Raw genomic sequence first — 22,151 nt, 5'->3', positions numbered from 1 at the left:
GTAATTTATGTAATCTTGACTTTGCAATTTTGAAACTTCTTTCCAGATAATAGTCAATATTCTTTTGGAATGTAAACCTTTCAATGCCAAACCACCTTAGTCTTTGTTTCTCAGAGTTCCTTAGCAGCCTGACTTTTACTAAACCTGGGATTTTCTATGAACAGTCTCATTTTGGTAGAATTTGGAAAATTAAGTGTGGTAGGATTTCCTTTGAATTCTGTTGAGTCTCTCAAACCAGTACCCCTTTCCAGTCATCTCTGTGCAGCTCCACATTGTGCACTATGGCTGCACACTCAACCTTTTGCCTCACTGATTATAAAGGTCTGGTCCTTCCTCATTCCTTCCAAGTCAGAGGAGTCTCTGGACTACAAGTTGTACCATCTTTGCCCTCATTTTTAAATGAAAAGTGTTAGATGACACTTTTCTTTAAATAATTAGTTTTTTGATATTCTAAGCAGTATAATTTATGATTCAGAATGTTTCTTGTTAAAATCAGCTATAAGTAGGAAACTTACACAGGATTGAATTATCCCATAATGGTAAAAAGTAAAATGGAAGCTCAAATGTCAGCTCTTTGACCAGAGAATGAAAAATACTATTCATAGTGATATATAAAATCTTCAACCCAGGGCTACCTGACTGACTTGATACTCTATCTTTGGTACAGTAATATTTTTGGTACAATAATACCAACCCGGTATGATTCCTAAATTCCTGACATAAGCAGAGGCTAATGAAATTGTAGTTTGTTTTCTTATTCCTATGGCCAATTTCAATTCTTTTTGGTTACGCTGTGTATCAACTTTATATGAAAAAAAAATAGTCTTCCTGTAAAATAAATTTTGAGTTTCAACTAAGCCATTTTTGGAGATTTATTGTTATAATCATTATGGAGTGTAGTGTCATCCACTTTCATCTTGAAGTTGGTTCCCCAAACTGAGTTATGAAGAATGGCATTTACTTCAAAATTGGCCTAGGAAATAAAACCTTAAAAAGGATACTGCTGTGATCCTTTGTCTTAATTTGGGCGTTTTGGTCTCAGTTTGCCACCTCCAGATGTGAAATGGACTGCAGTCCCCCTTAGTACTGTGAACAGTATGTCCCTTTGTGTGTGTGTGCACAATGGCTTCCCTTACATGATAGATTTTTGGCCTTAATCTAATCCCAAAGTATTTGTGTATTTTTTTCCTTCATCAAATAAATGAGGAGATAATTAGCCATGATTGGAATTGTATTGTCCTAACGGTGTCTCTTCAATGTTTCATATGAAAATTGTATTGACTCACTAAAATAGTCATGTCTGATCATTTGAATTTAGTAACCTATCTTAATGTGTGTGTTTATTAAATGTGACTAAAATTACCAAAAATTAACTATGAAGTCAAAGGCATATAAACTTTTGTACTTGTCTTGATTAATCACATATATTTATATTTGATTTTCTATGTCATTGGTTGTAATTATACTTGCATGATTGTTTTTGTATTCTATTTTTGGTAATTTTATTTTTCTCATGGCATTACCTGTTCATGACCAAATTACCAAGGACTTTTATTTAGGTTTTGATCTTAGCTTTCACATAGGGATAAAATTAATAGTTTTTTTCATAAAAACATTAATGAATTATCATTAACTTGATCCGCAAATAGCTTAAAAATACAATTGCTGTTAAACCTAGCCTCAAATTTCATAAACCATAACTGTTTTTGTATCTTGCCACTGATTTTGACTGGATTTAATAGCACTTTATTGTACAGTTACAAAAATTTATATTCCTTGAATTGTTGCCAGTGTAATTTCTCTAATGTCCTGGTGCTTTTCATATATTTTCAGTATTTTTATTACTATATTGGTATTTTCTTTGTAGAAATTGATCAAAGAACATGTTTTCAATTTTAATATGCTTTAGAAAAGTAATTACATTTATGAAATAAATATCATCAGGATACCCTCCGATTGTAGAAGGTAAAAGATACAGTAATGGAGGTATTTAAATTGTATGGAAGGAATTTCCCTTTCAGTGTGTAACTGGTATCAGAGGAGATAGTCACAACTAAGCTATGACCACTACAGAGCTATTTATAATCATTGAGTTACTACATTAGGTGGGAGAAGCAAGGGAAGTTATAGTCTCCCATCCTAGATAAAGGAAAAAGTAGCTTACATATCTCCAGTTGTTCCTACTTTTATTCAGTTTCACACCTCTTCTACCCACCCTTTCTGTAACCATTTGTTTGTAATTGTTTTTCAATCTTTGCTTTGCCATTATTTACTATTTTAACTTACTTTGTGCCAAAATACCTTTATCGGCAGAAGACAGACTGCTGTGACTACATCACTACTATATTAATCACTTTCCACTAGACAAAAAAAAAAAATCTGACATCTGAAACTTAAAAATATAGGTTAATTTTTGACCATGTATTTACTGAGTTCAGCCCATGGTTATTAGCTGGCTCCAAGGCACAAATTGCATGGTGGAAGGAAGCTATTTAACCCAGAGAAACCACAAAGTAGAGAAAAAAAGGAGGAGCCTAAGACAAAAATACACTCTTTCAAGTCATTCATTCCCCCAGTGACCTATATCCTTTAAACAGGCCATGGCTCCTAAAGGCACATCCAGTTCTGAACTCATCAATAGATTCATCCAGTAAGGAGTACAGCACTCCTGTGATCCAACTACCTTTAAAAAGTGTCAGATCTGAATACATGGGATTTGGGGGGAAAATTTTAGATCCAAACCATAAAAATACTGTTCTTTCTGGATGATTTCTTTTGCTTAAAAACCCCACTGAGGAACACAGGGAACAGCTATACAACTGACCTTTTCTAAAGTATCAAGGATGAGGCAAGTTTGAGACCAATCATGGCTACATAGTTCAAAGTCAGCCTGAACTACAAGGCAAGACCCTATCTCAAAATAAATGAACAAACAAAAAACAAAAACAAGGGGCAATATTGAATAAAGCAAGAGCCATGAGATCAGTGAAAAGAAGGATTCTTGGGAAGAGTGTTGAGTAGCAGCAAAATTCAATCTCTAAAATCAGGAATACAGACACTGGAAGATAATAACTTCGGAAAGGAAAAAAAAAGTGTATTGCTAGGAACTGGGAGGGAACTGAGGGGAAAATTAAAAGGTTTAGGGAAAAAAAGCTTTAATGAAGGAAACCAGTGGGAAATGTCTCCCTGGCTTCCTGGCTCAAGGTTTATGCAGAGGAAAGCCTGGCTCTTCAGAAGGAAGATGAACACTGGAGGCTTTAGGTAGAAGAAACAGAGCAGTGGACTGAGCCAGTGATGTGAGATTCAAGGGGTGGGGGGGCCTATGGGTATTGTGATCTTCAAAAACACCACAGAGTTTTTCCCCAAGGTGATTCCCTCCATACAGCAGTAATGGGCCAGATGGATTCCAACACAGGTGCCCACCATATTGCCAGCGAGTGCTTGGTCATGTGCCATTCTGGGAAGGGGTTATTTGAATCTGGAATTCAGAATACCTGGGGGCAACTTTACTTCAAAGTTCCCAGTGTTACCTTAACGTAGTGACAGCAATGAGGGATCACTGTGGACAGAGAATGGGGCTGGGAAAACTTCAGTTGTTCTGGTTCTGAAAGTGCTGAAATGCCAGCATTGAGTACTTGAGTCCTCACCCTGCTCTCTGCATCCAGCATGAATTTGGGGTCTGACTGCCTTATCTTCCAGACCAAGCAGGGACGCAACTTGGCTTTGCCACTGCCAGAGCTTAGGATAAACAAGAGAGTCCTCTAGAGTAGGGAGTGGGCTCACAAATACACAGGCCATTAAGGACAAACCAAGAAAATTATCAATTTCTGGACTCCAAAACTGTGAATCCAGAAAGAAGACGACTCATTCAAAAATATACAGAAATAGTTTTCTCTGTTCTTGTATTTTTTCCTTTACTTGTTCTTCATGTCTTTGCTGAGATTTAGAGAATTTTCCTTTGGCCTTCTTCCGTGTGTGTGTGTGTGTGTGTGTGTGTGTGTGTGTGTGTGTGTATTCCTTTTTTTTCTTTGTCTTTAGATTTCAATTTTTCTTGTTTTTAATTTCCATACTCTTTTTTCTTCTTCCATCTTTTTTGTTTTATTGTTGTTTCTTTTTTGTTACATTTAGATAATTTGATAAATATATTTATAGTCTTTAACACAATACTGCTTAAATTTTTTCTCCTCATCTCCCATTGTTTAATTTTTCAAATTTTTCCTCCTGTATTCTCCCATTCCACATCCTTATATGATTAATATAGTATAAAGATTAGGCATGTTCATACAGTTAATTATATGTTATTACTATTGAATTCCTATGATTAGTAAAGAATATTTGTTGCATTTTGTACATATAGTGGTACTTCGGTTAATGAATTCATTTGTTTGTGAACAATTAAGTTCATGAATAAAAGCATCCAGCATGCCACAGATGGTGACACACGCCTATAATCGCAGCATTTTGAATGCTGAGGCAGGAGGATCAGTATGAGTTCAAGGTCATCCTGGGCTATAAAATGAGTTCAAAGTTAGCCTGCACAGCATAGCCTGCATCAAAGAGGTGGGGTAAAAAAGCATCAGCAAAGTTTTGTTTCGTTTGCTAACTCTCTATTGGGTGGCAAACACTAACAGAGCCATCTTTCCTATACAAACGTGGCACTCTTTTCCAAAATAGTGGAAGAAAATTAAGTTTGAGAACTGAAGTACCATTGTATTTGCTATATGTCAACATGTGGGTTGCCTTATTGTTTATATTGTAATTGTAATTCCTTTTCTATGGTTAATGGTGGTACATGACTCATTCTTATAACATGTCAACATCCAATTTGTCTGGACAATATTAGTATTGCTGGCTTGCCTGAAATTGTCAGGGTCACATAATTGTTGCTATTAATCAGTTTTGTTTCCACCAACACCTGGATTACGACATTAACAGCTTTATGACATTAACGAAACTATTGTCTATTCCTGGAGAACAGAATGTAGGGCTAGTTGCACTACATATAGTTCTCAAAATTAACAGAGATGGACAGATCTTGGGACACAGACAAAAGACTATGGTTAGCTGTGCCCAAAATATATCACGGAAAATTAAACGAAAGAGATTTCTGAACACACATGAGCGTCTTTCCACTATAAGCAAACACAAACCTAAATACAAAACAAAAAATGATTTTATAAAATAATAAAAACATGAGAAGACAAAGCAACAAACTGCCTCTCAAAACTCCAATTTCCCTAAATCTGATACTGAGAGACTTATGGAAAACAAAAGCAAGACACCTAAATTGTTCAAAAAGGTAACAATGGAGATTATAAAACAGATCAATAAGGTGTTCATCAAGATGTAAAAAGATATCTCTAAAAAGATAATGGAAGAAGCACTACACAAAACAATCAGGGAGCTTACCAAAACACTAATAATTAGTTAGCAGAGCTAAATAAAATGATATAAAACAAAAATGAACAATGTAACAAAGGATTTCAGTTCATGCAAAGTTCTAAACAGAAATCTAGAAGATACAAAATTATACTCAAAGGATGGACAAGACTCATCTCTCATCATACAATAAACTAAAATCAAAATGAATCAAAGATCTCAACATCGGAACAAAACACTTAATTTTCTGGAAGACAAAATATGCAAAATTTTCAAAGATAAACATGTAAACAAACACTTTCTCAGCAAATCTCCAATTGCACAAGAAGTATTCAAATAAAAAGAATCAACAAATGGGATCATATCAACTTAAAAATTTCTGTTTTTTTCAGAGGTGACTGAAGTGTGTAATTCATTCATGGTACAGTACTGGGATTAAGGGTGCTAAGATTAGGGGTGGGTAATTAATGAGTCATCCACTGATTGATTTGATACTGCAATAATCCCCTTATCCTGGATACAATATAGAGGCTTGTTTTGCTTCCATCTTGATTGCTTTTCTACCCTCTGCCCACCACTAACTGTTTCTCCTCATGATGCCTGTCTTCCATGCCACCCTGATTTTGAGCCAGCTGATGATGGGCTAAAACCTCTACAAACTGTGAAATAAATAAGTTTCTTAGATCTATTAACTTGTGGATGTCAAGTATTTTGTCTCTGTGACAAGAAAAGTGACTAAGACAGAGGCAATATACCTGACTAGTAATTAGAAGGTGGAGGTGAGTCAGAATAGGCAGGTTAATTGGAAGTGTAATCAAGAATGGTGTATTTCCCTACTTTGTTCTTTGTTTCTCACTCTGCTCATAGCCTCCATGACATAAGCAGTTTTCCTTCATAGCAGGCCCATCCACTACATTGTTTCTTTGTTGGAGCCAGCCAAGCAAGAACTGAAATTTCTAATACTGTGAGCCAAAATAAAACTATTCTCCTTGAAGTGGTAGTTGTTGAGTATTTTGTCCAGAGAAGTGCGCTTTTTCTGTGACTGTTACCTATGTGGTTTAGAAGGCTTTTGAAGTAACTGAAAAGGTTTAAAGTTTCTTCCTAAAGAAGCCATAGAATACTGTAAGCCAAACTTGATAAGCAACACTGATCAGAGCCCAGATCAGAATGATATCATAATGCAGATGGTACAGGCCAGGCTCAGGAAATCTCAGTTGGGGACAAGGACTCCATTGACAGTTGGACTCCAGGCCACATGTGTTATTCTGTCAGGTAATTTGTCTACATTTTGTTTGTATTCTGAGCTTTGCAGGAGATGACAAGGGTGGCACACTAATTAGTACAACACAGGAAACTTTAAGGCAGCCCAATATTAAGCTTGTGGCATGCACAATTCTCCTGGATTTTAGCCATATCTGCTATAAGGAGCAAGCACAAAAGACAGACAAGTAATTTGAAAAATTTTGCTGGTGACCAAAAAAAAAAAATGCTTGTAACACTGAGGCCTGTAAAGATTTGCAAAGGTACATTGGTTGCTGAAAAAGGAAAAAAGCGAAGTATTTTGCATCAGGATAGTAAGAAATATGCCTTTGGACATCCCCGAAATAAGCAAGACCCCCTACTTTACAGGTGTCAAGATGTAACATTACAAGAATTTGTTATAAGATGACAGCTTCAAGGCGACACACTTAAGAACCAAGTAAGAAACTGGTTCCCTGGAATTTGGTTTATAGTGTTCCTAGAATTTTGGGGAGGCCGTAAGTACCACCTTCATTCCACCTGGTAGCCACAATCTTCTGGAAAAGTACAAAGAGCCTACCAGACCCCAAAGTGAGTTCTGCCAAAGTTTTGCCAAGAGACATGTGAGTCCTGGTTTTGATTGCTGCCAGTGGTATTCGTAAGGATTGTAATATGCTCAAACTGTACTAACTTTGAGCCTATTTGGGAGGCTATTTCTATGCTTTGGTATGAGAGCAGGCCTAGAGGTCACAAAGCACTTACAATATCTCATTAGTCAAAGTACACAGTGCCATCTAAATGTACAGGGACAGAATCCTACCAGCTCCTGGACCAGAGGGATTATATCTACAGTCCATCCTGAAGAACAAATGCTCGTTAAAAACTTGGTGAGATGTTGGGGATTTAGCTAAGCAGCATAAACACCTGTCTTGCAAGCTTGTAGTCTTGAGTTTGATCCCTGATACCAATTAAAAAAAAAAAAAAACTTGATGAGAGAGGGGACACCTGCTGACAATTAAACCCAAAATAGAAGGACCCCTTTTCAGTGGTCCTAGCCACACCCACTTCAATAAAGGCAGTAGAGATAATTGTATTATCTCCGCCTATATCCTCTAAAGGACTCATACACATCAATTTATGAAAAATGCATTTAGTTCATCTCTAAGAGTGGCAAAAGTCTTAACAGATTCAGCAGTGCTAAAACATCCATGTCTGAAGGCTCCTCTAAAACTCAAGGTAATCTCTCACCTATAAGCCTCTGTCAAAATCAAAAAGAAACATAAAATCTGCTGACATAAGATGAACATCCCTATTTTAAAAGAAAGGAATATGCGGTAGAAAAAAATTAGACCAAACCAAGACTGCAACCCAGGAGGGCAAACGTTCATACTTTGTAGTTCTAGCATCCAGCACAATTTCTGGTGATGAGATATGAACTGGAAAAGGGCTTGGGATGTCCCACTCCTATGGCATTGCCAGTTGCTAATCTCAAAGCCTTTGTCTTGCTCTGGCTCACTAACTCCTCACATCTTTCCTCAGACATTCCACATTCTTGGCTTTTCCAAATTTCTAGGCTCTACAATGGACTTCTGGTTTCAATCTCAGTAGTCACATGTTGCCATTGCAGAGTCACATTTCCTGGCTGCCTACAACTTTGTTTTATGGTTGACATCATTTATTTGAAAAATTAAAAGTGAAAAGTAAGAAACTGGCTGTGCAAAGGAAGCTTTCACTGAGTCAAAGAAGAAACAGCAAGATAAAAATATACCCTGGAAGACACAGGGTAGAGTAGCATGAGGAAAGCCATGATAATGAACTCTTTTTGTAATCCGTGCCCTCCTATGCCTTCTAACTCTCAGGAAAAACCACAAGAACTTCTACGTATTGGCCCTGAAAGGTAGTGCTGGGATCCTATGCCTCTTTTCCCAGTCAGGGTAGGCTATGCTTTATTTCCTATATCATTTCCCGAAGAGCATCCCAAGTTGGGAGTGGCTTGTGATTATTTGCTCTCTAAATTTCTTTAGGTACCGTGGCTCACAGGCTAGGTTAAAGGAAGAAAAACCCTACCAGAAAATGAGAGAAAAGTCAGTGGAAGAAATTTCACTGTTAGTCCAAATACGTGGAGTGAGGCAGATTTGCATGCTTCCTGTAGCAGCAGTAGCATCTTGTACTTTGAAGAGAAATCTCAAGTCTTCCCAGAGACTTGCAGGAGTAGCTTTCTCCCTCTAGGTGATTTTGTTTTTCAGATGGTTCCAGTGGGACCGGCTGACTTAAAATGCACAAGGTCCTGTATTAAACCCCCAACATCTCCTCTTCAAAATTTGATTGTGGTGATGGTTGCACAACTTTGTAAATAAAGTAAAACCTTTTTAAAAAGACAAGTTCCATGGCACATAAGTTTTATGTTAAAAGACTTACAAAACAATATAAATTCAAACAAATATGTCATATGGCAAAATTTAACAGATTATATAGGGAAAAATAAAGACAGACAGAGAAAAACTGAATCTTGCTATACATGCCAGAGAGATTTCACTGGTTTGATAGATGAAGAGCTATGTTTTACAACCCCATAAAGCAAAGATATGTATGCAGTGTTTACAACTTAAGATATGGAGCACACCAAAAAGATGTCAAAATCTAGATCCCTGAGTCATGCAACTACAAAGAAATTAATTTTGCTAACAAAATGAGTTAACTTGTAATTTCACCAACAAAATGACTTAACTTGGGAAGCTACTACTTTCAGTGAAAGATATATATGACAAGGCATCTTAACTTCTTTTTTTACACTTTTTTTTTTTTTTTTTAGTTTTTAAAACTTCTTTTTTTTTTTTTTTTTTTTTTGTTTTTTGTTTTTGGCTTTCTGTCTTTTGTACTGGGAATCCAACACAGGGCCTCACACTTGCCAGGCAGACACTGTGCCACTGAGCTACAGCCCCCCCCCCCAGCCTTTATCCATTTTTTTAGTACATATTAGTCATACACAATGATCACAGTCATTACAGGGAATTTGTACCTGTATGAAATATATCTTTTTTTCTCATTCCTCTCCCTTCTCTTCAACCCTTCTTACCATCTCTATTTACACAATCTTTGTTTCCATTTTCTCTTTTCCCATCCTTCCCTTCCACTTTCTTCTCCCTTGTTCTACTTCCCATTTGAACATGTTGGTCCTATTTCTAAGATCCACTCACTATGTTCCTTATTTACCACTTGGGTTTATCATAAAAGAGAAACAATGTGATATTCAAACATGTGCGTCCTATTATTTCACACATAAGAATGGGGTCTTAAGGTACATCCATTTACCTAGAAATGTCTCGTTTACCCTTCTTTATGGCACAGTAGTGTACAAAAAAACCCCACATCTTCTTTATCCATTCATCTGTTGATGGGCATTTGAGCTATTTCCAAGATTTAGCTATTAGAAATTGCTAAATTGTGCTGTTATAATCATGGGTGTGCATATAATGTTGAGGTGCAGTGCTTTAAATCTCTCAGGAAGATACCAAAAAGGGGAATACCTTGGCAAATGGAACTTCTAGTTTTAGATTTTTGAGGAATCTCCACACTGATTTCCACAATGGCTGCCCCAGTCTATACTGTCTCCAACAGTGGAGAAGTGTTCCTTTTTCCCCACATCCTCACTGGCATTTGCAATTGATTTCTCGATGATTGCTATACTTTCTGGAGTCCCACTTTGGGTGTTGTTGACACCACCCAAAAAGATTGTAGCCTGGATTATATAAAAAAGAGAAGCAGTCTTGCTGCTATTGCCTCTGCTGCCTTGCTACTTTGCTATCTTCTGCCTCCCCTGCTATGAACTGTTTCTGGTCTGCGATGCTCCTCTGCATTGGGGCCACGGACTTCAGCCTTCAGTCACGGACCATTTAGCCTCCTCATATAGTCTCACATGGGACGCTACAGTGAGCTCCAGCCCGTCCACTGGATCCTTCAGATCTCCAGTGTACAGACAGTCCTTCTGAACTTTTCCACACCTGACTCTTACAGGCAGCCATACTAAGCCAATCTTTAAATTCTTATATATTTGTAAATCTTACATTAAATGTTTCTCTAGTAAGCACTGATACACCTAAAATTTTAAAGTTCTAAAGATCCTTTCTTTGTACCTAACACTTTGGATATGACAATTCATTTCTTTCTTTATTTGGAAAATGTTCTACTTTTTCTGATATGTGTGATTTCTGATAGGTAATTTATTATTTGATTTTTTTGCTATATGTAAGTTATGTTTTACTCTTACTACCTTCAAGATTTTTCTATTTTTTTTTTTTTTTGCAGAAGCTTATCTATATTATATTTTGACAGAATTTCTTTGGATTTATCTTGATTTGTATCTGTTCAGGGTTTTGGACATGTTGGTTGATGTGTTTTTTGCAGATTTAGAAAGTTCTCATCAATTTTTCCTTCTGTCATTTCCATTCTGCTGTTGAGTTTACCCATTGAATTTTTCATTTTGGACATTATATTGTTTGGTTCTAGATTTGTTAATTTTGAATATATTTAATTGCTTTACTGAAGCTTTGTGATTCTTTGTAGAGACTTTCTATGATTTAAATTGCCTCCACCATGTTCATAATTTCTTATGGAGCTCTTTTTATAATGGTTGCTTTAAAGTCTTTTTATTATTCTAACATAAGTGTGATCTCCCATATTGATCTCTATCTATCATCTTTCTTTCATTTAAATTAAAGTCATTCTTAGTATAGTATGTAGTTTTAGGTAATACCCATACATTTTGGGCATTATGTTATAAAGCTCTGGATTATTATAAACTTTAATTTTCATTGTCTTTCTCCAACACCATTCTGGCCAGGAAAAGCAAAGTATTGTATTATTACTACTGTTGGGTATAGAAGTTGTAAGTTCCTTGTTCACCCTCTGCTGACACTGAAGAATGAGAGGGCCTCCTTACCTTTCCTGAGTAAAAGTGGGAGTTTAGGCCTTCCACTAGTTCTCTAGTTTTACTACCCTGGCTTGGAGGGATAGAAGTGTCTGGTTACTCTTCCCACATGACCTTCATCAACACCTTCAGCGTGGAGAGGATAAGACTTTCACACTTGAATCTCAACTAAACCTTCTGTGTTACCTCTCTAAAGGGAAATGGAATGGGTGCTTTATTACCATTAAGTGATGGTAGATGTCCAGACTTCCTGTGCATTTTCCATGGGCATCTTGGGGGACAGGGCTCATTACTACCTCACAGGGATAAACGTCTCTCATTATCTAACACAAACCTGATGGGATAGGGATTGTTTGAATTCCTTCTGCCTTTCCAGGATGAACATCTAAGCTCTGCACTCTACCTTTGCTTGTGAAGCTGGAAATTATAGCCTCAGTTTTATCTGTGATGTTTCACAATAGTAGAACACTATTGTGCACTAAAAGTTTTGTCTTCCTAGGCTGCTGATTTCACCAACTAATAAATGAGTAAAGAAATTTTGTACACATACATAGTAAAATACTAGTCAAACACAAAAAAGAATGGAATTCTGTCACTTGCAACAACATAAATAGAACTGGAGATAATCATGTCAAGTGACATAAGCCAGACATGGAAAAAGAAGTTCTGCATGATTGCACTCACTATTTGGAATCTAAAAAAAAAGTTGGTCTCATAGAAACTGAGAGTAGAACAGTGGTTAAGAGAGGCAGGGGAGAGTGGGGAGGAAAGATAGAGAAAGGTTCATCAATGGGTCCTAAATTATAGTTAGGATTAAGAAGTTCTAATAAGAGGAGTATTGCTGAGGATATTCTGTTTACAGTATCATGTTTATCTGCAAATGGACACAATATTTTTTTTTCTCCTTTCCCAGTCTGGTTTCATTTGTCTCTTTTGCTTGACTAATGCCCTGGTTAGAACTTCCAGTATAAAGCAGAAGAAAATTAGTAAAAGTGAACATTCTTGCTTGTTCCTGATGTTATGAAAAAAGCATTCACCCTTTCACAATTAGTCATGGGTTTTTAAGAGATACAGTGCATCGCGGTAAGGACATTATCTTCTATTACTAGCTTATTGGGTTTTTTTTTAACCACTAAAGTTGGTTAAGGATGTCAGATCATTTTTCTATGACTGCTGAAATGAATTTATTTTTCCTATTAATATGATGTAATGTGCCGATTAATTCTAAAACAAGTTTGCCATCCTGCAGCAAATCCCATTTGGTCATGATGTATAATCCTTTTTATATTAATCTAGTTTGCTAGATTTTTATATCTACATTCACTGGAGATACTGGTCTGTAGTTTTCTTGTGATATTTTTGTCTTGTTTTAGCTTAAGGGTAATATTTGCCCAATAGAGTTAGAAAGTGTTCCCTCCTTTCTTTAGAAAGAGTTAGTAAAGCTTTTATTAACTATTTTTTAAAATCCTATTGTACAATTCATCAGTCAAGCCAACTAGAACTGAGTTTTCTTTGCGGGAATTATTAACTCAACCTCCCTACTTGCTAAAGTTGATTCAAATTTTTATTTTCTTGATTGACTTTGTTCAGAGTATTTTCCTGAATTCGTTTAAAAAGCTCTCTAAAGTTGGTGGTAATGCTATTCTTTCACTCTTGCTCTTAGGAATTTGAGTTTATCTTATCTTGGTCATTCAATGTATTCACACTGTTGCATTTTTCAAAGAATCAACTTTTGGTTTCATTGGATTTTTAATTTTTTAATATTCTCTATTGTATTTACTGTTAGTCCAATCTTTCTTTTCTTCTCCTTGTTTTGGGTTTATTCTGTTTGTTTTCTATTTTCTTAAGGTGGGAGTTTTGGGTATTGATTTGAGATCTTTTGTAATTTTCGAAAATTTGTTAATAAATGTTTGCAATATATAATTACATTCATGTTGAGGAATTCTTTCTTAATATAGGCAGTTATCGCTATCAGTGTCCTTGTAGGTGCAGGAAACTTAGCTCTATAACCTAAGTTTGGGAATGTTACATTTTTACTTCAGTTTACTTCCAAGTATACACTAATTTGTGATTTCTTCTTTGAGACACTGGTTATTTAGTAGTGTGTTATTTGATTTCTACTTCTTTGAGAATTTCTCAACTTTTCTATTACTGGTTTTAATTCATTGTGGTCACAACACATATTTTGTACTAGTTAAAACTTTTCAATTGACTAACATTTAATTTCATACCATACATCTGAGCACATAAGAAAAAAACTGTACCTCAGAACCCACAAACAAGGTAAAACAAATGACAAATTCGAAAAAAATATTTGCAACATATTACAATAGGTTAATAAAATGAAAGACACACTCTTAATCTGCTGGAGGGGATGCAAACTGGAGAGACTTTTATGGAAGGGAATTTACCAATATCTAAAAAAGTTCTATCTGTATATTTTCCTTAGTCAATACTTTCAATATTTTTATATAAAAGATATATTAGCAATAAAATGCAGAACAAGGTCTACACAGGGTTATTCACTACAAGATGAGGGTAAATAACAAGCCTGGAACATGCTCAAGTTGCAGCTCTGGCACAGAGCTGTGGAACAACTGCATCACAGTTTTGTTTTGTTTGTTGGTTTTACCACAGTTCTTTATGCTTTGCTTAGTTCTGATAATAAGATGACACTTGGTGATACAGAAAGGCAAGCTCTATGAAAGAAAGACACAATCTTCCTTTTCTATGATCAATACCCACAGATTATATTGCTAAAGATATTTGTGATACCCTTTCAGAATCTTCTTACATTTATAAGTCAATGTTAAAAAGACAGGGATAAAACCCATAAGCAGGTTCTTCTCTACCTCCCCTTCCATCCCAAGCAGGCCAGGGCTACTGAGGAGTTCTGACTTATGTTCTGGAAAGGACACAATAGGGGAAAACAGAAACACACACTAAGACAGGCTGATTTGGAGATAGGACTTGGATCCTTTTATGAGACAATGAGATTTGATATTGAGGACAGACACGATATTTTGTTAACTTTGGGAAGAAACAGGTCGGCAGAAGTATTCAAGAGCTTGATTGTGTTTCAAATAAAGTTACCTGTGGATGACATGTCCAGAAACTTTTGTAAAAGTTCAGGCTGTATTTTTATTTTTTTTATGATTCCAGGCTGAAATCTCCCAAATACTTCACTATGCTCACAGAAGACATAATGACACTCACATAAATATTCATTTCTCCTCCTCTTTATTAAACAAATGGATTATAACATAATTATGCTCTTCAATTTGCCTTTCTGACTTAAAAGTTCTTCTGTATTAGCATATAACAATCTAGCACATTCTTTTTCATGGTAGTTCCCAGTACACACAAAGACATGTCTTATATTTCCAATTATTTGCTACTCCTTACAATGCTGCCATGAACGTCATGTAAAATGCATTTGGATTTCTCACCTGTGAATTATAAATTTCCTATCATTAGAAGAAGCAAAGGAGATTAGCAGCCCTATTTTTTTTTAATATTGCTAATTTTCTTTCAAAACGCCATGCCACTTAGAGGCTTACTTATGACTTCAACATTACCTAAAAATAAAATATCTCATTCCAAAAATAAGGGCTGCCATTAAGAAACAACCAATTACAAATGCTAGTAAGGATGTGGGGAGAAAGTTTTCTCCACTGTTGGTGGGAATGTAAACTGACACAACCACTAGGTCAATCAATATGCAGATTCGTCAAAAAGCTAAAAGTAGAAATTCTACTTGACTCATCTATTCTCTTCTAATAAAACTTTGCAAAAGAGTTAAAGACATCATACCACAGTGATGTATCCATATTCTTGTTTATAGTAGCACAATTTATAATCTAAATCTTGGAAATGCCTCTGTGTCCTTTGACACATAAATTGATTTTAAAAAATAAGGTATTTATACAGAATGGAGTACTACTCTGCCAAAAAAGGATGAATCATTTGCAGCAAACTGGATACACCTCAAGACCATAACTTTAAATAACTCACATACACAAGTCTAAATATCACATGGTCTCTCTTACATGAGAGAGACAGAAACAGAGACAAATAAAATACAGATAACAGGAAAAAAGAAAAAAAAAGCCTTGTAATCAATCCACTGTGGACAACATATGTAAAAGTGTACCTTGACTTAGTACAATTGTCTTACATATTTTATAATGCTCTTTGGCCTATTAGTCTGGTTTTATATATATGTGATAATTGGTTTTATAAAACCTTATAAGATAAATAATGAATCTGATGCTAGAAAAATAAGAGGGTTCAGAGAGGGAGAAATGAAAGGAACTGAAATGTGTTACATACATTTACGAATCCCCTACAGTGAACACAATCATTATGTACTGCAACATGTACTAAAAAGGTGGGAAAAAATAAAACATCTCTGACATATGAAATGAAATGATATCCTTGGTATGTTTAATAATATTAAAGCTTCCTATCTTTTCAACCTGTAAAGAAAAACAGCGTCTAAAGATTGGTTTTGATTAACATTTCTTTCCATAGGAAAGACATGCATCATACTTCATAGATATTAATCACTTCTATTTTTTCTATGAGCTAAATTCCCTAGAGTCCTGTTTTTCCTTTCATTTAAAAATTAGAATTACCTTTTTCTCACTGACTTGTAAATGTCCTTTGCAAATAAAGCAAGTGAATTCTTTATGGCATTTGTAAAAAATAGTTTTTTATTGTTTATTGTTTGACACTTCAGAGGGATTTTGCAACAAAATAGCTGTAACTGGTATGAGATCACTTTCATTCATATTCCCCTGCATGATGTCTAGGTTTCTAGTTGTGCTTAGAAAAAAAATGACCTTCCTTACTCCAAAACTACTTTAACTTAACCACTTTACTACATTATTAGTATTAATTTCTATATTTAGATATTTAAATAATATGAAGTTGATTTTGATGTAGAAATGAGAAAGTAACATGCTACTGTTATTACCAAATAAACTTTGTAAAGCAAACTTATGTGCATTTTGGCCTACTTTTTTTTTCTATTCTTCTCCTTTCTCTGCCCTTTCTAGACACCAAATCTACTCATTACCATAATGTTGTAATAAATTTTGCCCCTCCTTCTCTCAACATTGACCCTCCCCATTTGAATTTTTCTGACTACTCTCACAGCTTTATTTTCTAGATCAAATTTGTATTTTTCATGTTGCCAAAAGAAACCCTGTTTGCATTTTAATTGCTAGTATATTAAATCATAAAACTAACTTTTGGATTACCTACATTATTAAAATAATAAAAAATAGTGAATCTTCCCACAAACAAAAATGGTCCCAAGGTGCCATCACAGAATGATCATAGATAACAATAATGTACTGTACATTTTTAAAAGTCATGTTTTTATATAAAGAAATATATGATTACAGTGTCAAAGTTAGATCTTTGCTAATTTCACATCCCATCTCCCTTAGGTAAAGTCATGATGAGATGCCACTGAGACCTGGTCCTGCACCTGTGTAAATGTGTTACACAAGGTGATGATGATTGACTTAGTCATTCTTGCCCAGTTGCTATGGCAATTCTACAGATCCAACTAAACACAGATTTACAGATCTACTACTGCTAGGAATTCCTGCACCTCAAGGCCCATTGGCAGTACTGCCACTGTCTTAGTACATTTGGGCTGCTATTATTATAGACAGCTAATTTAGATAAAAGTTAATATACAGAGAGGGACCGAGCCATTAAAGAGGTCAGCATGAAAACACACAGATATCAGAATTGTAGCTGGAGGCAAATTTGAAGAGAACTAAGTCTCAGAAAAGGAAAGCAATATCAAGGCCTGCATGCCTCCCTAGAGATAAATAGCAATGAGTTTAAACTGTAATTAGCACTCACTACCTGGTTCAATGGGCCCAAATAGGCATCAGAGGCATGGATGGGTGACCAGCAGGTTTAGACATCACATTCAAAAAAGGAATGCCATCATGAGTTAATGCCTTCTGGAATGGCTCCACATCTTACTACTACAAATATCCACATTATGGGATGAACATATGCAGAATTCCTCAATAAAATACAACCAAACTGAATTTAACAGTATATCAAAAGAACCATACATCATGATCAAATGGAGTTTATCTCAGACACACAAGGATAGTTCAATATATATAAATTAATAAACATACTGCATTGACAGAAAGACAAAAAAATTCATATGATTATTTCAATAAATGATTTGAGACATCCTTTTGTAATAAAAACTCCAGAAAATTAGGTAAACAAGGAATACACTTCCACACAATAAAAAACAATTACAAACTTCATATAGAATCACTAAAGATCCAGAGGCTGGGGATATAGCTCAACAGCCCAGTGCCTGCCAAGTGCAAGGTTGTGAATTTGATTCTCATCACAAAAAAAAAAAAAAAAAAAAGAAAAAGAAACGAATCACTAAATACCCTAAATAGCCAAAGCAATCTTGACCCAGACCAACAAAGGCAGAAATACCAAACCAATATCAAATTGTATTACAAAACTACAGTAATCAAAACTGTGATGGTGGCAGTAAAAAGACACACAGGGACAGTGAAATACAATAGTACAATAGAGAGTACAGAAATAAATCCAAACAAACACAGTTTACTAAGGCTACACATTGGATAACATAGTCTCTTCAATAGCGCTGGAAACCCTAAAAAGCTATGTGAAAAAAATGGAAGTTAGCTCCTAAGTTACAACATATATAAAATTTAATTTAAAATGGATCAATTTAAATATATCTTACATCAAATACAAAAATAAAATCAACAGAACTGGTTGCAGTCTCACTATTTGAATGTTCACTTCGTATGCTTTGCTTTTATAACTTGAACAACTATTTCTAAGAGGACAATATGTAATTTATTAACTAGTGATTTCTGTTTATTTTTTGAAATTATGTATTACTTCTGCCCTTTTTCTGTTTTATTTTTTCCCTTTAAACAAAATTTTTTTAAAATAATAAATAAATAAAGCAAAAATAGATGAAAGACTTAAATTTAAGATCGAAAAACATAAATCTCCTAGAGATAAACATAGGGAAAAGCCTCTTACATAATGCAGACAAAGACTTTTGGGAATGACACTAATTACACCTAAAGCTGGGGAAGAAGAAAAGAAAGAAAACATAATCCCAGAGAGTCAGGTCCACACAATGACTTTATCACTACCCAAAATCAAAAACTGCGCAAGATTTTCTCTGGCTACAACTCCTACCATTGCAGCTTTTATTTCCTTATAGATCTATACTTTGCAATAATAATTATCTACCTCAGATGATTTTTTGAGAATTAAATGAAATAATGTGCATTAATGGTTTAGCACAAAGTTTGATCATGAGAAGCACTCAGTAAATGGTAGCCATTTTCATAGCAGGTATTCTATTATAAACAAATCATCTTTCAAGACTCGAATTTTCCTTGAACTCACTCTAAACCCCTGGCAATAATTAAATATTACTTTTGTTCCACACTACCACTTCTCCTGGTCTTTTTACATGAAAAAAAATCCTCTTGTTATTTTTCCTGATTAAGACATGAGGAAAGATCATCATAGTCTTAGCTCAACAGACTAATTCTACACCAGTGTTTCACCATTGCATTACCTCAACAAGCTTTTATATTTCAAGATGTGTATTAACTATTTTCAGAAATCTACCAACCTTCAAGATTGTTTTCTCTTATTTCTTGTTAGTGAACTCTGGGATTTCAAAATTCATAGAAACGCTCTTTGGATAACTTGACCTCACAGATGCTGCCTTAAATGCCCCAAGAGCTCCAAAAGTGTGTTTGTGTGTGTCTGCCTCTCTATGGGTTTTCTCTCCCTCCTTGCTCTTTTCCTCCCTCCCTCCTCTTTCCTTTTTTCCTCTCCCTCCGTATACTATGATATTAGGCAAGAAATCTACTACCCACCTACATCTCCAGACCAATCTTAGCAATTTCTACTGTAACTACCTTACACATTACCTATAATCATTAGACATTATCTCACCTCTGATACTCTAAATATTCATAAATGTTCCTGTTTAAAACTGCATGCCCTTTCATCTTTCTCAATCTTTTGAAACTTCCTTTTCCTTCTCACTATGCCTGACAGTCTTCTCTGCACCCTAGGCTATCATTCCCATTCTTTTTAATTTATCTCCTTATCCAGTGCAAACAACTAACCTCAGCTGGGCACTTGTTTTTCAGCATTCATCTTATTTAATGTGTAATGATGCCTTACTAAAGCTCCTAAAATGCCCTTCTCTAACCTTTTTCTTTGTTGAACTCTTAAAGCCACACTGTACTTTCCCTCACTAAGCAGAAAACATCACGCTGAGAAGACACAGGCATCCAATGTGAGGTCCCTCAGTATCCCTCTTCTGTCCTTCAAAATCTCTGCTTTTTTCATCTTCCACCTACTAACTGTGGCCTCTACACTCAAGTGTGTTTCCTTTATATCAAAGCTAATCCCTTTACTTGTCTTCTTAATTTTACCACCTCTTTATATATATAGTTAAGAGTCCAGATTCTGTGTTAAGAGTCCAGAACTCCAACCCAGACCATTTGACTTTATAGATCTAGCTCTATCACTTACTAATATGTTTCTTTGGGCAAGTAACTCAACCTTTCTTGGTGTTGATTTCCATACCTATAAAGCAGTGATTAGTGACAGGACCTATTTATAGTGCCACTGCAAAAAATAAATCAGGAATTCGTAAAAAACAGTGAAATGCTTAACTCATAGTAAATGCTCAGTAACACATAATAATTGTGATTACTACTATCTTTCCCTTTATACTAGCTCTCAGTACATTTTCCCTTGTCTTTAAACTTGCTCATACCTCCTTTTTTAAATGAAAAGATACCTTTTTTTTTTCAACTTGCCATCCCATTCAAACTTTTTCCCCTCTTTTTACCACTAAACTCCTATAAAAAATAATATCTCCTTTCCCAAAGAAGCAAATAGTGAAGACTTTACAGTCAAATATAACTGTGATTAAACCAGCTCTTCCACTAGCAGCTGTATATGATCCCAAATAAGCATTTTTTCTAAGCCTCAGTCTTCTAAATCTGTAAAATATTATACATATATTAAGGCTATTAAGAGGGCTAAACTGAAAATAATATATGTAAAACACATAGCTAACGTAGGTGCTAAGTGAATGCCAGTTCTCCATCTCTTATTCTTTCTTCAGCCTCTTACAATCTAGGATCTTTATTAATTACTCTACTAATGCTTCTTTATGTCACTTCAGTTTTTATTAGCATTATGACATTCACCGATTTATTTGACTTCACTAAACTTCAGTTTTCATCTGTAAAATAACATCTACCACATACAGTTGTCTTCATAATAAATGAGCTAACATCTATAAAGTGTTTCAGTATAGTGGCTGGCTACAATAAGCACTTAATGGTCATATTAAAAGACTTCTCAAAAAATAAAAAAAGGGGCTGGGGAGGGGATGCAGTTCAGTGCGTTCACTCTCCAGTACTTAAAACAAAAAGACTTCAACTCTCTCTGGTAGGCTTCATTGATAAGGCACTATTTTAATCTGCATTTAACCACAGACTATTTCTTCTGTCTGCACCTGCTCAGCAAGCTTTTCTTCTTTTCAAAAGAGGTAGGGGGGTGGGGGTAGTGGTGAATGGTTTCTCTTTTGCACTTCTCTTTATGTAAGGCACTTCCCTTCCTCTGAATCAGTCTTTTGTACTATTCACTACACAGAATTTAATCTCTTTTAGCCTCATTTCTGAGCACTTATTTATTCATGTAGAATGTTTAAGAGTTCCCAGCCTGCCAGAACTGTGTTATTAACAATACAAAGATTAACATGTTATAATTACTGCCCTCAAGCTTTTTAGGATGGTAAAAGTACAGTATATAGCATTTTCAGTGTAAAAAATGCTGTGCTGAGTATGCCTAGCCCAGCGCTCTCTGGGAGCGAGAAGGGAGGTTACAGTATTTAAATTAGCCCATGAGGTCAGCAGCTGTCTCTTGTAAAGGCATTTTTTTTCTTGGCCAATGGGGAGGCTCCACATAAATATCTGTTAAATGAATAAATTATGAGTAGAAAGAAACTAGATAAGGATGGGAAAGGGCACTTCAGGCACAATCGAAAGATTAGGTAAAAAGGTACAGAGAGGTGAAACAAGTAGTTCAGTATAGAACAACGTTCCAGAGTGAAGCGAGAATCAAGGCAAGTTGGAATAAAACTATTAATCTGACCCCTGGGCAAAAATAATGCAGTACAGATAAATGCTTCTAAGTAAAAGAAGGGCAAAATAAGATTTACCTTTTGGTATAAGTACTTGGACAACACATAAGAAAATGGGTTCCATGAGAGGCAAGGTTCAGCTAAAAAGGTGTAATATTTGAGGTAAAGTGTGAGCACCGCAACTATACACAGGAGGTGGACAACGAACCTACTTAAGATCGACTTTGAACTGAACTGAACTGTGCACATCTGTACTCCTCCAAGTCTAGCAAAACATTTTACACTAAAAATGCGCTACGTAAATATATAGAGGTCCTTTTTAATTGAAATCTACTTAGGCAATTGCAGCCAAGTAGTCAACAGAGTCGCTTCCGGTAC

At 35.4% G+C, this 22,151-nt stretch overlaps 1 protein-coding gene across 3 annotated transcripts in view; it reads right to left on the bottom strand.

Annotated features, from left to right (window-relative positions):
* The window catches only part of Apool (apolipoprotein O like), a 110,758-nt gene that overhangs the window by 87,969 nt on the left and 638 nt on the right, over nucleotides 1–22,151 (bottom strand). The window lies entirely within an intron of this gene.

Source organism: Cavia porcellus, unplaced genomic scaffold, assembly GCF_034190915.1.
Source record: "Cavia porcellus strain 051 isolate PalLab524CR breed Dunkin Hartley unplaced genomic scaffold, mCavPor4.1 scaffold_3, whole genome shotgun sequence".
Taxonomy (NCBI): Eukaryota; Metazoa; Chordata; class Mammalia; order Rodentia; family Caviidae; genus Cavia; species Cavia porcellus.
The sequence above is the reverse complement of the archived record's forward strand: the minus strand, read 5'-3'. Positions and strand labels throughout refer to the sequence as shown.